Genomic DNA, 17452 nt, shown 5'->3' with positions numbered 1-17452 from the left:
GTGGAACCTTGTTGAGTGCTTTGCTGAAGTCCACATATTCAACATCTGCAGCTCTGCCCTCATCAACCTTTTTGGTCTGAAGAAGGGTCTCGACCCGAAACGTCACCCATTCCTTCGCTCCATGGATGCTGCCTCACCCACTGAGTTTCTCCAGCATTGTTGTCTACCTTTAACCTTTTTGGTCACATCTTCAAAAATCTGAAGGTTCTCAACCTGAAATGTCACCTATTCCTTTTCTCCACAGATACTACCTGACCTGCTGAGTTACTCCAGCTTTCTGTATCTGTCTTCAAAAAACTCACATCAGATTTGTGAGACACGACCTCCCACGTTCAAAGCCATGCTCACTCTCACTAATAGCCCTGGTCCATCTAAATGCATGTATACCCTATCCATCAGAATTCTCTCTGGTAACTTTCTAATTACAGATGTTAAGACAGTTGAAAAAGATTGAAAAAGTTTCTTAGTGTATCCCCTTTTTAAAACAATAGTCCAAAATGATCAGTCTTCTGGGACTGTGATACCTGTACCATGTCTGTAACCAGAAGGCAAAAATCTGGCTGCTTTTCGAGTCAGGATGAAGATTCGTTGAAAAGTAATTGACCTAAATGTTAACTTTGTTTCTTTCTCCACAGGTGCTATCTGACTTGCTTTAAAGTGTTCTGTTTTTATTTTAGATTATTTTAGATTTCCAGCATCTGAATTTCATTTACTTTTACAATACTGCAAACCTCCTGATATCTCATTCATTCTATGCCTGCCTATTTTCTCCATCAATATCAACAACTCTTTGATGAAGTGTGAGAAGATATAATTTCTAGTTTCTGCACTTTGCCTTTGCACTAAGCCTACCATCATGGTCTACAATTGACCTTTCTTTTGTTATCCTGTTACCTTCTCACACTCATAACAGGTGCTATGATAACTTTCATGGCAATCTTTGCCTTTCCAGTTACTTTTACAATCTTGCCCCATGTCTTCTATATTCTGAGTCCGCACGTGATAGGCCCCTCTATGTGACGGTTCATTCATGTTTCCTTGAGAGTTTATATGGTTTCATTGATTATTTCAAGCAAAGAAGCTGTAGCTGTTTCCTTAACTTCTATTGGTACATAATCACTCTCTCCACATTCTCTCCTCTTTCTGTAACATCAAATAAGTGTACCAGGTAGTCTCTGAGCGTGGTCTACTGCTTCTCAGCTGTGGAGCTTATCTGGCCCATTGTCCCTCTTCTCCAAATCAGTTAATTTATTAGCACAGGATGCCTCTCTTCCTGGACTGTTTCTTCCATTATGACCTTATCCCATCTTTGTATCATTTTGATATGAACCATCCCTATCTCTACCCTGAAGTGATCAGTGAGATGTCTCCTTTTCAGGTTCCTTGATTGATGTACGAGTGTCCATCTGTCTGTGTTCCCAACCTGAATGTTTTGTACACATTGCAGTAGTCCTGTTTATTGCACGGGATCTTTTGATGGCTGAGTTGGTGGCCACAATTGTATGGTTATGCGGCCTTCAGTGGTGGTGCTCGTTGGTTACCATGTAAAGCAGGGTGTCAAAGAAAACACCTTCTTTCTTCGGAGATCACAAAGGAAGGCTACGATTCTTTTGTAACTTCTTAAAACAATGTTGGTAACTCTGTTTTAGCAAAATCAGAGCAGAAAATGTTCAGTGCCATCACAAACTCATGATGTTTCCAAGTATTTGATTTGTTGACAGTAGCTTCACGCTGAATGGAAACATGAAGTGAATGATTTTCTTCTTTTCTTATCTTTTCTAAAGGGATCACTTTATTTATGCTTAGCACATTCCATAGGAGACACAGCACTTGTTTGCAAACAAGAAACCCTGGCTGTAGATCCCAGCAATGCCTATTTCAGTGACAATGGAGGTCAGTCTTGCCCCTTTCAGAGATAATTACCATTCTACTAGAAGCGGATTTAGTTCAAATCCTCAATCCAGTTGCTTACCTAATATTTTCAACATGATGAAGGGGAAAAGAAGCTGGAGACATAAATGATAAAAGTCTCATCAGCTCAAAACTTGTTACAGGTAAATTAAATATCAAATTGTACTGTAGAACCAATGTACACATTATTGCAGGCATCATCACTGAAATCTTAAATCGCAAATATAAAAAGACTGATTTGTGCACAGTAATTCTGTTCAATATTGCAAAACATTTTGACACATTAAAACATTTAAAATAAGATGTACTTAAGAGTATATGCTCTTTTATAGTTAGACATGCACTAAAATTATGCCATTTTGTTTTGTTCACAGATTTACAAAATACTGACTGCTGAGCATTAGGAGTGCTTTACACTAGAAGGATTCTCCATAGGAATAACATTTAATTTGGGTGCCACCTCAGCTGCAAGAGAACTGGATGCAGGCCCAAGATACCCAAGAAATGCCTTTAGAAGACTTGAATCCTGAATGACAGCATCCTAAAATGGTTGCTAGCTTTACATCAGTTTGGTAAATAGATTGACTAGACAGCTAATCTGTTCTACCAACTGTACTAAGCCCAGTTACACAGTAATTTACAAGGCATGTGTCAGCTTGTATCTGTCTGCACCCTGACTATACGCTGGCATGAATATTGTTACTACCTTTATTAAGCACAGTACTCTCCTACAAAAAAAAAAGTCTGTAGGATTCTTGTGCCTATGTGGAAGGGACGTATCTTATCTCTTCCAGCTGATGCATACCCCTGTTGGTTTTACAGACTTCTAGCTTGTTTATATGCTCTACATATGTCATATGGAGAACTTAATTGTAGGCAAATTATACTCTCATTATTTTGAAGTACATTGTTGATTTGTTCTCTTGGGGGGGGCAGCCTTTCATGGTGGTTTCTTCCCCAAGAACTTGATGTGCCTGGTCTCAGTCCACTGCAATGGTTACAACCAGAGGAATGGATGTAGTGGAATTAAATGAAGACAGCATCTTTTATGAATGAAGGACATTAATTCCTTAATTTCGTTGGACTACAAATGCTTTGGAAATATAGGAAACTGCTGAAGTGTTGTAATAAAGAATGGATATAGTCCATATGCACCTGAGGAATGTTGTTTACGGGACCTTTTCATTAACTTAATAATTAGCATGCAGACCATTAAACCTTTGAGGAACCACATTATGAATAATTGTCTTAAACTAGTTGTAGTGCACAGAAGTTTGGTTAAAATTGTTCTAAAAAGCCACATATTTCCTATTCTAAACTGCTGAGGTATCAGGATGTGCATTTAATTTCATGTAGCTTAACATGGTCATGACTTTGTGAATGCATGTTGATGCCTCTGAGATTTCATGATGTGCTTTATCTTTACCAATTGGTTGACTTTTAATCAGATTTTAGAAGGTTATTTCAACTGCAAAGAACTAGAATATTAGCTGGTAATTGTTAGAAAGATATGGAGTAGAAATATGTTGGTAAAAAAGAGTCCAATATCTGTAGTGTGCACGTTATAAGAATGCTAAGCATAAAAGGACTGAAATATGCTCTGCAAGCAGTGGGCCATGCTGTAAAATAAAGAATGGAACAAGACTCATCTTTCCAACATAATTTCCCACCAACTATTATTTGGCCCATGGTTCCAATATTGCTTGATTTTATGCCACTCTCCTGAATCTGGAGGTGAGTCTGTTGTTGCTATTAGTGAGCATAAATGTACCAACAGACTTGGATTTAATGAGAAAAAATTGTTAAGGTAACCAAGAACTAGTTGTAAAATGAACTGCAATGACAATAAAGAGTGCAGTCAAAAATGGAATTAAAAACGATCAAACAGATTCCAGCTCTCCTGTGCAGCACCCTAACTGACAGTACTGGACCAGAAAAATGCTGGACCACAGAAATTGCTCCTAATCATTTTCCTCTGAGAAGGAGAACTGTACCTTTTTAATATAGACACTCCCCAGAATATGTAACAGTTTAGTTTAGTGCAGAGATCCAGAGTGGAAATAGGCTCTTCAGCCCACCAAGTCGGCACACTTACACCATCCTACACACACTAGGGATATTTACAATTACACCAAGCCAGTTGACCTACAAACCTGTATGTCTTTGGTGTGTGGGAGGAAATCGGGGATCCTGGAGAAAACCCACACAAGTCACGGGGAGAACTAACAAACTCCTTACAGACAGCTCCCGTGGTCAGGATCGAACCCGGGACTCTGGCGCTGTTAGGCAGCAATTCTACTGCTGCGCCACTGTGCCACACTTCTGAGAACTGTCTGTAACGCAAAGTTTCCATAAGTCAAAACGCTGTTGGCAAAGAGCGCAAAAATCATATTGGTAGGTTATTTTTAACGAAGACATGAAATAGATGTGTAATTTTTGAAATACCTGTTATTGGTGACTTAAGGCAGTGAGAGAGTTGGATGATGGAACTGACACCAGGAAGCCAAAATGTAGAAGTTAAAATGATAATGACATCTAAATATCAGCAATATGATACGATACGATACGATAGAATATTCATCCCAGGAGGGAAATTGATTTGCCAACAGTCATAAAAAACACAAAATACATGAAACATGTAATGAAAGTGACGAGTGGAAAGATTGAAGAGGTGGGTAGGGGGTGGGGGGGGGGGGGAGTCAGTCTCAGTCTAACCCACAACTGAAGGGGAGGAGTAGTACAATTTGATAGCCACAGGGGAGAAGGGTCTCCTGTGGAATTCTGTCCTGCACCTTGGTGGAACCATTCTGTTGCTGAAGGTACTCTTCAGGTTCACCAGTGTGTCTTGGAGGGGATGAGCTGTATTGGCCAGGATGCTCTGCAGTTTGAGGAGCGTCCTCCCCTCCAAGACCACATCCCATGAATCCCAGGATGGAGCCAGCCTTCCTGATGAGTTTGTTGATCCTATTGGCATCCGCAGCCTTCGCCCTGCTGCCAACTAGAATAAGTTAAAATAATATAATACATAAAGTAAATGACCATTTGCTCTTGCTATAGAATAAGGATGTGCTCAATGCGATATTAACATGGATGATGTCAATAATATTCAGGTTCCAAACACATTGATACAGAAACTTCGAAGGGTGACACAAATGCTGGAGAAATTCAGCGGGTGAGGCAGCATCTATGGAGCGAAGGAATAGGTGACGTTTCGGGTTGAGACCGATGTGGGGGTGGGGTGGGGGGCAGGAAGAAGAAAGGAAGAGGCGGAGACAGTGGGCGGTGGGGGAGCTTTGAAGGGGAGGGGAAGAAGGGAGAAAGCAAGGACTACCTGAAATTGGAGAAGTCAATGTTCATACCGCTGGTGTGTAAACTGCCCAAGCGAAATAGGTGCTGCTCCTCCAATTTGCGGTGGGACTCACTCTGGCCATGGAGGAGGCCCAGGACAGAAAGGTCGAATTCGGAATGGGACGGGGATTTGAAGTGCTGAGCCACCGGGAGATCAGGTTGGTTAATGCAAACTGTGCGGAGGTGTTGGGCGAAGCGATCGCCAAACCTGCGCTTGGTCTCACCGATGTAGAGCAGTTGACATCTGGAACAGCGCATGCAATAGATGAGGTTGGAGGAGGTGCAGGTGAACCTCTGCCGCACCTGGAAAGACTGCTTGGGTCCTTGGTTGGAGTCAAGGGGGGATGTAAAGCAACAAGTGTAGCATTTCCTGTGGTTGTAAGAGAAAGTACCAGGGAGGGGATGGTTTGGGTGGGAAGGGACGAATTGACCAGTTACGGAGGAAGCGTTCTCTGCAGAAAGCCGAAAGGGGAAGAGACGTGAAGATGTGGCCAGTGGAGGTGGAGGATCCCGTTGGAGGTGGCGTAAATGTTGGAGGATTATCTGTTGTATGTGATTGCTGGTTGGGTGGAAGGTGAGGAGAAGGGGGACTCTGTCCTTGTTACGAGTGGGGGGGGGGGGGATGGGGAGTGAGAGCGGAGCTACGGGATGTAGAAGAGACCATGGTGAGAGTCTCATCTATAGTCGAAGAGGGGAACCCCCGTTCCCTAAAGAATGAGGACATCTCCGATGCCCTGGCTTGGGACACTTCATCCTGGGTGCAGATGCGGCGTATGCGGAGGAATTGAGCGTAGGGGATAGAGTCCTTACAGGAAGCAGGGTGGGAAGAAGTGTAGTCCAGATAGCCATGGGAGTCAGTGGGTTTGTAGTAGATGAAACTTCAGTCACTTCAATCGCAGCACCACCTGCAGGCAGAATAGACACAATAATAACATTGAATAGTATGAAAGTAACAGTATTAATTGCTACTCCCAATTTACTGTCCCTTGCTCCTGCCTAATAATGCTGTAATCTGCCTTACCCCAACAAATATGAATAAATCCTAACCCTAAAATCTTTTCCAATATTTTCCCTATTGCTGATATGAAGCTCACTGCCTATAATTTTGCATTATTATCCCAATGTAAACAAAGGAACAATACTAGCTACTCTCCTGTCCTCTGGGGCATTCCCCACGGCAAAGATCTTTGTCAAGGCTTCTGCAATCTTCTCTTTTGCCTCCCTCAATCAAATGGGATAGATCCCATTAGGTCCTGGAGACATATCCATTGTAATGCTCTTCAAGACTCAAAACCATCTCCTTCCGGATCTCAAACTGCCCAACCATATTAGTATACCCCACACTAATCTCCATGTCTTTTTCCTTGGTGAATACAATTGCAAAGTACTTGCTTAGCACCCCTTCTACATCCTCTGACTCTAGGCATAAATTCCCTCTTTTATCCCTGAGTATTTCCACTTTCTCCCTAGTTAGCCTCTTGTTTTTAATGTATATGTAAAAAGCCTAAATCCGACGCCAATTACATTTTCGGCCCTCAAAGGCCTTATCTGTTTCATCTAGCTAAACCTTATATATGCTTCGTTTTCCTTGTGATTACATTTATAACCTCTCTGGCCATCCAAGATGTTGTTACCTAACATACCCTATTGGAACATACCCTGAACTCTGATCAGCTGGTCTTTAAACGACTACCACATGTCTGATGAGGATTTACTTAATAACTGATACTCCCAATTTACTCTCCCTAGCTCCTGCCTAACAATGCTGTAATCTGCCATACCCCAATTTAGTACTTTCCCCAGACCTCAACTTATCCCATTCATAACTATCTTAAAACCTAAGCAGTTGTGATCACTGTTCCAAAATGCTCTTCCACTCAAACAACCGTCACTTGGCCAGGATAATTTCCCAATTCAAGATCCAGTGGTACGACAGGTAATCCCTGGATAACGTAATGGTTTTGTTCTTGAAAACTGTACATAAACTGGTTTCTCCATTAGTCGGAAATATCCTTTTTCTATGGTAACCCTTGCACATATGCTATAATTCAGTCATTTTATTGAATAATTACCTTAACACTAGCCATAATTGAATTGATCGATCTACACTGTACTAGTCATTAATTAATATCATGAAACATTTAGAATAATAATTATTATTAATAGCTTGAAAAATGCTCTAAAAATATGTGGGAGAATTTGCATACAGTCGGATTTGTGTTAGCCAAGTCATTTATAACTGGAGAGCACTTGGATGGTGTATCTATTCCTAGATGATTCTGCCATATTGTGGAGAAATAATCCATGGTCAAGTTATCAAATATCATCACATCAGTTGGGAATTTGCAATGAGTTGATTGAATAAACACAGAATTAACAATCACCATTAGTAATTATGACAAAAACTAGTGGATTGTCGTCAAACATCAGTCGCCAGCATTTGTCCCATTACAAGGTCTTGTATGATCCCTCCACTGGTTAGAGTGTCCACAAGCTGTTTCAAAAAACCCCTACCCAACCAATGATGCCCCATTTAAGCCTCTTGCACTAAGGAAGTGCAATTGAATAATGTGGAAGTAGAAGGAATCTACTCTACATCTACTCTATATCTTTCCGTAAAAATGTCTGTATATCTATCTCCCGATGCCTATCGGGAGGTCGATAATATGATCCTGTTAGTTTAATTGCTCTCTTATTTCAGAGCTCTGTCCATATTGCCTCATTGAACAAACCGTGTCCTGTCTGAAAGCAGCTGTGACATTCTACGTGATTACTAAATCGCACAGAGGCGGCACGGTGACACAATGCACAGTTGTTTTACAGCGCCAGAGACTCAGGTTCGATCATGCTGTCTGTACAGAGTTAGTGTGTTCTCCCTATGACCGCATGGGCTTTCTCTGGGTGCTCCGGTTTCCTCCCACACTCCAAAGACGGACAGGTTTGTAGCACAATTGCCATCGGTAAAAATTATAAAATTGTCCCTAGTGTGTATGACAGTGTTAGTGTACAAGGTGATCGCTAGTTGATACGTACTTGGTAGGTGGAAGGGCCTGTTTCTGCACTATATCTCTAAACTAAACTAAAGTAAACTCCACCACTTTTACCCCTCATGCTATCACGTCAGAGACATCGAAACTCTGGAACATTTAGCTTCCAGTCCTGTCACTTGCAAACAAATTGCTAAGATGACCATAACATCAAAGTTACTTGCACTGTTCCAAGCTCAAATTTAATCCTCTTTATCCATAATAGTCCTTGCATTGAAATAAACACACTTAAGCCCATGAGTTTTAACATGTCCGTTAACCACTCCCTGCCTGTCCTTTCTTTGAGATTTACCTGTTATAACCTCTACCTTCCCAGCAGTCCCTCCACTTGCTGACCCACCGCACTGGTTTCCAACCTTTGCTACTCTAAATCCTTCCAAGTTGCATGAGCGCACCTCCCTGCAATGTTGGTTTCCCTCCAGTTCATGTGCAGCTCATCCCTCTTGTACAGTTTCCACATGGCCTGAAGAGAGCCCAATAAACCATTAATCTGAAGCTCTTCTCCTGCACCAGCTGCTTAGCCATAATTCAACTGCAATATATTTCTATTTCTTGCCTCGCCCTATAGGCACAGATGTTCCTGCACATTACATATACAAAATCCAAACGTTCAATTTAAATTGGTGCAAATATTTTGGTTGGAAGCTTGCTATTTGGACGAATAAATTCTGATTCTAAAATATTGCAGGCTGTGACTAATTTTTATGTCTGGTTTCAAATGTTGCTGGGATAATTTGAACATTACAGCTATATTATTTCAAGATTTTTTGACCATTCCAGAAACTGTAGTAATATTCAACCAATAAGAATATATCTGATTTATGAATTCAATCCAGTTGAAGAGTGTAATCAGACTTTATTTTTAAATATGATGCAAGTTGTACATGCTGGTTTAGCAGATATTTTCTGCCCATTTAGGGAGGAAATTCTTAATGTTTGATACTTCCATACATCATGTTAATGTGAACCTGAATCAAATACAAGCCAAAAGGATAAAGGACAATGGATTACCTTCCCTAAAGTGCAATACTGGAGCTGACCTGTTCGTGGTTCTACCTTTACAGTAAAGAGGTAAAGCAATGTGCTCTGTGTTCTCTGAGATGGACCTAAAAAAATCCCTAGATATCAACATACTTTATTCAATGTGAATCACTGAGATAACATGAACGATTCAATACACGCGCAAATCTAAAGCACAACATTTTTGTTGCAATGAAATAAAGAATGGAAAAACATAAATTCCACAACATTGTGATATGTGAACACCATTGTTACATTTTATAGAAACAAAGAACAGCAGATGCTAGTTTACAAAAAAGACTGCAGGTCAGGCAGCATTTCTGGAGGATATAGGTGGCATTGCGGTTCGGGATCCTTCTTCAAACTGATTGTGGAGTGGTGGAATGGGGTGAGGGGCGGTGGGCAAAGTTGGAAGACGGGAGCGGCAGGACAAAGCCTGAATACAAGTGAGGGAGTTTGTTTGATAGACAGATGGTTGAACTAAGGCCAGAGATGAAAAGAAAGAATGTGTAAGAAGGACTGCAGATACTGGAATCGGTGACTTCACCCATTCCTTCTCTCCAGAGATGCTATCTGTCCCGATGAGTTACTCCAGCATTTTGTGTCTATGAAAAGACAGAAGGTGTGAGACAAAAAGATTGAAGATTTGCAAATGATGAAGCTAGTGGTAGGAATGTAGATGGCAAGGGAGGGGGGGCGAGAGGGGAGAAATAAAAGCTAATTCAGCTGGGGCACAGTGGGGAGACGGGCGAAGAAGTGTGGAAGGATTTTGGTAGTTACCTAAAAGTGGAGAATTCAATGATCAAACTGTTGAGTTGTACGCTACTCAAGCGGAATGTGAGGTGCTGTTCCTCCAGTTTGTGTGTAGCCTCCCTCGGACAATTGTGGAGTCCCAGAACAGAATGTAAGTGTATACATGGGAAGAGGAGTTAAAATGGTTAGCAACAGGAGATCCAGTCGGCCTTGGCGGACCAAACATAAGCATTCAGTGAAACAGTCGCCGAGTCTACACTTGGTCCCGCCTCATGGGGAACGCCTCGTGCAGTAGATGAGGTTAGAGGAGATGCATGTAAACTTCAGTTTCATCTAGGAGTGCTGGGGTCCCTGGGTGGAGGTGAGGGAACATATGGACAGGTGTTACATCCCCTGTGGTTGCAGGGAAATTACCTGGGAAGAGGTGGTTTGGGTCGGAAAAAGGGTAGGGAAGGGAACTTCCCATGTCATAACTTGCTTTAAACAGAGTTGTTCAGATGTGGTTATATGTATAACTGTGGTGTTCTTCACTTTAACTGCCAGGCTGCTACATAGCAATCTAATTTTATACAATTATCAAAACTTTGTTGACTTTTAATATGCCCCAAAGGTGTCAGTATTAGTCCTTACTGATATTCAGCTGGTCAGGCAGCATCTGTTAGGAAAGAAATAGAATTACATTTCAGGTTGATGACTTTTCATCACGCAATGACCTGATTTCATTGTCTACAAATGCTGCCCAACCTGTTGTGTATTTTCATCATTTTCTGTTTCTATTTGAAAATAACAATGTACATATTGTAGAAGTATTAAGCAGTGGAAATGAAGAATTGACAGATATATGGGATTTCTTGTTGAATATTTTCAGGACATAAGGGAAGCCATCATACAGAATTTCAGGAGGTTGGGTAGATTATAAAATATTTATATAAAATAATTATATATATCTGTTCTTATTTATTGGATTTTAATATTTTTATGGGACAATGTGGTGGTCAAGATTTGAGAATTTATTATGGAAGACATGGCATCTAACAGTATATAAATAAGTAAAAACAAAACGCTCATATTGATCGATAATGGTTCTATTTAGATTATGACATTTTCTGCCAACTTAAGTAATCATAAATAACAACATAAATAATAGATAATTATATAGTCACTGTATGTGACCATTTGTCCATAACCCTCTACACCTACCCTATCCATATACCTGTCTGAGTCGGCTTTTAAATGTTTTCATTGTACCTGCATCAACTACCTCCACTGGCAGCTCATGATATATACCCACCCTCTGAGTGACAAATATTTTCCCCTCCGATTTCTATTAAATCTTTCCCCTCTCACCTTAAACCTTTGTCCTCTAGCTCTTGATTCCACTACACTGGGTCAGAGACCATATCTACTCCCCTTATCATTTCCGCTAAGATCATAGCTTAGCCACCTGCACTCCAAGGAATAAAATACTAACTTATCCAATCTCTCCCAAAAGCCCAGGCCCTCGGGTGCTGGCAACATCATCGTAAATCTTCTCAGCACTCTTTCCAGCCTATTGACATCCTTTCTGTAGCAAAACTGAACACGTTACACCAAATGCAGCCTCACCAACATTTTGTACAAAAGTGACAGAACGCCCCAAATTCTAAAAATAGACACAAGATGCTGAAGTGGCTCAGCGGATCAGGCAGCATCTCTGGAGAAAATGGATAGGTGACATTTTGGGTTGGGATTCTTCTTCAGAATACACTGAGAATGGTAAATGTCAGCATTCTGGGGAGTGTTGTAGAATAGAGGGATCTAGTAGTGTAGGTACACAGTACTTTGAAAGTGGAGTCACAGGTAGATCAAGGGGGGTCAAGAAGGTTTTCAGCACATCAGTCATGGTATTGAATATTCACATTGGGATATTACAGTTCTACAAGACATTGATGAGGTTGCATTTGGAGTACTGTGTCCAGGTTTGATCACCCTGCTGTAGGAAACATGTAGTTAAGGGGGTTTATTACTTCCCTTTTGGAGGATCAGCACCTAAACTGCAGTCATTATTCATAAAGATTTGTGATGTCATGTGATCATAAATACCGTCTCGCAAGTGTGGCTCAATCTGTTGAAATCAAAGTCGCAATCACTCCTAGTTTCATATCCTCAAGATAATTGCAGACAGCATCTGATAACTCCTAAAGCTCACATTTGCTGGGTCACTAAACTCCATAATCAAGAAGTAGAGACTTCCTTTACTTTTCCATCAGCCCATGGAATCAGCTTATTTTAAGGGCACTGCAGAATGAAGGCATTCATAAACTATAATCATTCCCTGGCAGAGACTTCCCTGACCACCTGTTAGGAGTCCCTGGCTGCAACACTGGAGAGACGCATTGGCCCTCTTGCATAGAGTCTATTCCTCTTGCAATTACAGTTCTTCACAAATCTATCCATGTATCTGTGACCCTTGGATGTACTCTACCACCTCCTTCCATACTTGCAGCATTTATTTATTCAGTTACAAAATTTTCTATCACCAGAAGAATGTTTGTATTATGGTAAGTCTAATTCATCCACTGAACTAACTGCTGACTTTGAAACCCTTGACAGTACCTCTGACGTTCTCCTAATCTGTTCAGCTATACAATTTTATCCACATGTCTTTCCATTGTATCTGAATGTTAAACTACCAATTATTTATTTTTATTTTTTTATTGGTGGAAGGAAATATGTCTATGTCTAAATCTAAGTCTAAGTAAGTCCAAGAAATAACTGAGTGGCCAGAGCTGCTGGTATTGCACTGAAGAGGTCTGGGGCTGGCTCTGTTCCTGAAACAGCACCACAGTGCTGAAGCAAAACCCTTGCTGAAAACTTGGCAAATCAGTTACTGTGACAAGTTCGTGCTGGAGCAATGTGAATTCCTTGGAGCACTGGCTGACCTTGGTTAAAAACATTTATAAGAATGAAATCCTACTTTGAATAAGATTTGCAAATCTTTATTGAAAGAGTTAATACATTTACAAATCTAATGGCAGTTCTTTCAAATGTATTTCTTGGTTGAAAATGCTCTTTATGTATCTTAAAAATATAGACAAAAATGCACTTTATAAGAAACAGGATAGTTGGACATTACATTTGAATTGCAAACAGAACAGCCAATCAGCATGATGGGAATGGGTTGGAATTGTCTCAGAACTATTTTCAATATTCTACTGCTTCCTTAAGTATGTAAAATTATGAAAGGGTAGATTGTCAGAACCCTTTTCCCAGGGTGGAAATGTCAAAGACGAGAGTGCACAGCTATAAGGTGAAAGGGGCAAAGTTTAGAGGAGATGTGCAGGGAAAGTCTTTTACATGGAAGATGGCGGGTTTCTGGAATGCATTGCCAGGGGTGGTGGTAGAGCCTGTTATGATAGTGGTGTTTAAGAGGTTTTTAGAAAGGTATGTGGATATGCAGGGAATGAGGAGGATATGGACCATGCGCAGGCAGATGAGATTAGTTCATCTTGGCATGTTCGGCACAGACATTGTGGACCGAACGGCCTGTTCCTGTGCTGTACCTTTCTGTGTCTATATACGTCTTATTTGAAATGCAACATGCATCGGCTAATTATTGGTAAAGTTGATGCCTTCATTCTTAACAAAGAAAACATTCCCTCGGAATTAATTTAATTCCCCCACGTGACTACTAACATTGAGCTTCAGCACACAACTCAGCAATGTTATGATCATCCGATTCAATATAACGATCTTTACTGATACAATTTACTTGCTCTTCAATGCATTTCAACCTCCATGCCATCTGCTTCTGAAATCTTCATCACATTCATTCTCATGTATTGTAATGCTCTCCAGGTTGGCCATCTTGTGTGCATCTCACATTAATTCATCCAAATATCTGCTGGTCATATACTATCTTTACACCAAACCAATTAATTGTTTAAGAAGGAACTGCAGATGCTGGAAAATCGAAGGTATACAAAAAAGCTGGAGAAACTCAGCGGGTGCAGCAGCATCTATGGAGCGAAGGAAATGCGCAACGTTTCGGGCCGAAACCCTTCTTCAGTCTGAAGTCTGAAGGCCCGAAACGTTGCCTATTTCCTTCGCTCCGTAGATGCTGCTGCACCCGCTGAGTTTCTCCAGCTTTTTTGTGTACCATGGTAATTAATTATTGCTAATAAAGGTCTTGGTCACATGTTTATCTGATTTTTTTTAAATTCCTTCATCGCCTTGCTTCTCTGTATTTTATAGCCATCTATTCATAGCAAAAGGATTTGAGTATAGGAGCAGGGAGGTTCTACTGCAGTTGTACAGGGTCTTGGTGAGACCACACCTGGAGTATTGCGTACAGTTTTGGTCTCCAAATCTGAGGAAGGACATTATTGCCATAGAGGAAGTGCAGAGAAGGTTCACCAGACTGATTCCTGGGATGTGAGGACCGTCTTATGAAGAAAGACTGGATAGACTTGGTTTATACTCTCTAGAATTTAGGAGATTGAGAGGGGATCTTATAGAAACGTACAAAATTCTTAAGGGGTTGGACAGGCTAGATGCAGGAAGATTGCTCCCGATGTTGGGGAAGTCCAGGACAAGGGGTCACAGCTTAAGGATAAGGGGGAAATCCTTTAAAACCAAGATGAGAAGAACTTTTTTCACACAGAGAGTGGTGAATCTCTGGAACTCTCTGCCACAGAGGGTAGTTGAGGCCAGTTCATTGGCTATATTTAAGAGGGAGTTAGTTGTGGCTAAGGGGATCAGAGGGTATGGAGAGAAGGCAGGTATGGGATACTGAGTTGGATGATCAGCCATGATCATATTGAATGGCGGTGCAGGCTCGAAGGGCCGAATGGCCTACTCCTGCACCTAATTTCTATGTTTCTATGTTTCTATTCCTTTGCTTTGTCATCTCATCTTTTATTCTAGCTTTAGTGGTGAGGCCTATAAACAGCTAAATCTTATGTTTTTGAGATCCCAAACAAAATGCATTTGTCTATCATTCTCTCCTTGTTAATCATTTCGTCAAAATCAAACAGTGAGTGAACTTTTCAATTTCTGACAACATTTTTCCCCATCACACATTACTGAAGAGTTAGGGCACATTATTGTGCCGTAAATTGCTGATTGTTGTTATTGTCGTGGTATCTCCAGCAGTTTGGAAGGTGTATTTTATATGTGGTTCACATTGTCTTTGCTGTGAACTGGTGGTGAAAGAAATGAATGGTTAAGGTTGTGAATGGAGTGCCAGTCAAATGGGATACGTTGTCTGAGATGGCCTTACCATGGAAGGAAGGTCATTCATGAAGCAGCTGAAAGCTTGGGCACTGTTGTGATTAATTTCTACTGTGATGATCCAGCCTCCCAATGAACAACCACAACCAAACCTTTGAAGCAAAAGGACTACACATGCTGGAATTTGTAGGTTAAGCAGTATCTACAGAGGGTTCTGATGCAAGGTCATGATCCAAAATGTCCACTTACAACTTTTCAATTTTTGCCTTAGCTTGACCCGCTGAGTTTTTACCGAATTCTGCTTTTTGTAACAATCACAACCAGCTTCCTTTATATAAGCCTTGAATCCAAGCATTGCAGAGCCTTTAATTGCCTATTGACATCAGCTTTACTAGGACTCATTGATGCTGCACTCAATCAAATGTTGTCTTCACTTTACTACCACTTCTCCTCTAACACTTCCATCTTTTGTTGATACTTGATATAGGCTGGTGGGACAATAATGAGCCAAATTGAATTTGTCACGCCCACTTTGTAAAGAATAGTAAACACCTACATGATCCTGTGAAAGATACAAAAGCAAACTTACACATTGCTAGTCTAGATGCAGTCGCAGTCATATTGGAACAATTTGGTTGCAGGTGTGGCCTATTCTGGAGTGCAATTTTTCAGTACTATGGCTAGGATGTAGTCTTATTTCATTTATTTGTCTCTATCCAGTGCTCTCAGCTGTTTCTTGATATAACATGGAGTGAATCAAATTGGCTGAAAACATGGTTGGCATCTTGGGAGAAAATCAATACGGATTATCCACTTGGTCCATTGAGCTGAACATGGTTGTGAATGCTTCAGCCTTATCTTTAGCACTGGGCCCACTGTCATTGAGGATTGGGTTGTTCATGGAGTCTTGTCATTTCCGCTAGCTGTTTAATTGTTATTATGTTATATATGTTATATATTTATCTTTTTTGCTCAGCGTAACATCCTTAAAGCTTCCCATGCTGTATCTTTAAATGAAACTCTAAACCCCACCAAAGTCTTTACAATATTGCCAGCTTTATTACATTTCCTCACCCTTCTTGCTTAGAGAAAATAACCCATCACTGATAGTTTATTTATATAATTGAAATCTGGCATGGTACCATTCAAGTAACTTTCTTTTGGCTCAGGCACCCAATCTAATGGTGCACAGGATTGAAGAATCTTCACGATGAAGCATAACAGTAGTTTATAAATTGCTGCATTTCTATCTAGTTTCTCTTTTAATAAAACTAAAATTATTGACAGTCTTCTCAAATTATGCCATCTTCTGAGATCGATACATATTGTCCAATGTCTATACCCGCATCTCATTATATATCATGCCATTTAGTTCCTACTGCCTCCCTTTGTACATTCTACAAAAAAATGTTTCACTTTGTAATTCAACTCTTGAAATATATTCATTTTACAAGTTCTGCATGTGGTAGAAATATCTCACTGTCATCTTTAGTACTCGCAGTACTGTACTGTTTCAAATTTTGAAATATTGCTCTGAGTATCAAAGGCCAATTCATACTGTCCACAATCGGTTCTGAAGAAGGGCCTCGACCCGAAACGTCACCCAATTCTTCTCTCCAGAGATGCTGCCTGTCCCGCTGAGTTCTCCATCATATTGTATCTAACTTAGGCCAATTCATAAATATATATAAAAAGCAGGCACATGGATGTACAGAGTGTTCAAGAAGAAACTGCAGATGCTGGAAAATCGAAGGTACACCAAAATGCTGGAGAAACTCAGCGGGTGCAGCAGCATCTATGGAGCGAAGGAAATGGATGACGTTTCGGGCCGAAACCCGATGTACAGATGCTGGTTTACAAAACGAAGCACTGGTTTATATACTGACCACGAGGAAATAGCACTTGTAATTTTCTATCACTATGATAAGCCACTTCTGCTTTCTTTCTACCCATGGTTAGTTTTGTATCTATGCCGCCTCCTGTCCATAAATTTCCCATACTTCAGTTTTGCTTTCAAAATTATTATTTGATAATTTGTTAAATGGCTTTGCAACTCAATTTGAGTCTCAACGCCACCACTGTAATGAAGTAACCTAATTAAGTAAGCCAAATATATGCCTTAGATTAGAACATAGAACAGTACAGCACAAGAACAGGCCCTT

At 40.6% G+C, this 17452-nt stretch overlaps 1 protein-coding gene across 24 annotated transcripts in view; it reads left to right on the top strand.

Annotated features, from left to right (window-relative positions):
- The window catches only part of LOC129700259 (neuronal PAS domain-containing protein 3), a 791362-nt gene that overhangs the window by 104824 nt on the left and 669086 nt on the right, over positions 1 to 17452 (top strand). For 7 of the 24 annotated variants that reach the window (XR_008724015.1, XR_008724019.1, XR_008724022.1 and 4 more), the window contains one exon: positions 2286 to 3068. The exons of 12 other annotated variants lie outside the window; for them this stretch is intronic. The gene's annotated coding sequence lies outside the window, so the exon portion shown is untranslated. Of the gene's footprint in view, positions 1 to 1784; positions 1894 to 2285; positions 3069 to 17452 lie in introns of those variants that run through there. 5 more of the 24 variants (XR_008724016.1, XR_008724020.1, XR_008724023.1 and 2 more) reach the window with 1 other exon arrangement.

This window comes from Leucoraja erinacea, chromosome 9, assembly GCF_028641065.1.
Source record: "Leucoraja erinacea ecotype New England chromosome 9, Leri_hhj_1, whole genome shotgun sequence".
Taxonomy (NCBI): domain Eukaryota; kingdom Metazoa; phylum Chordata; class Chondrichthyes; order Rajiformes; family Rajidae; genus Leucoraja; species Leucoraja erinaceus.
Note: the sequence above shows the minus strand (reverse complement) of the source record. Positions and strands in the feature narration are given on the sequence as shown.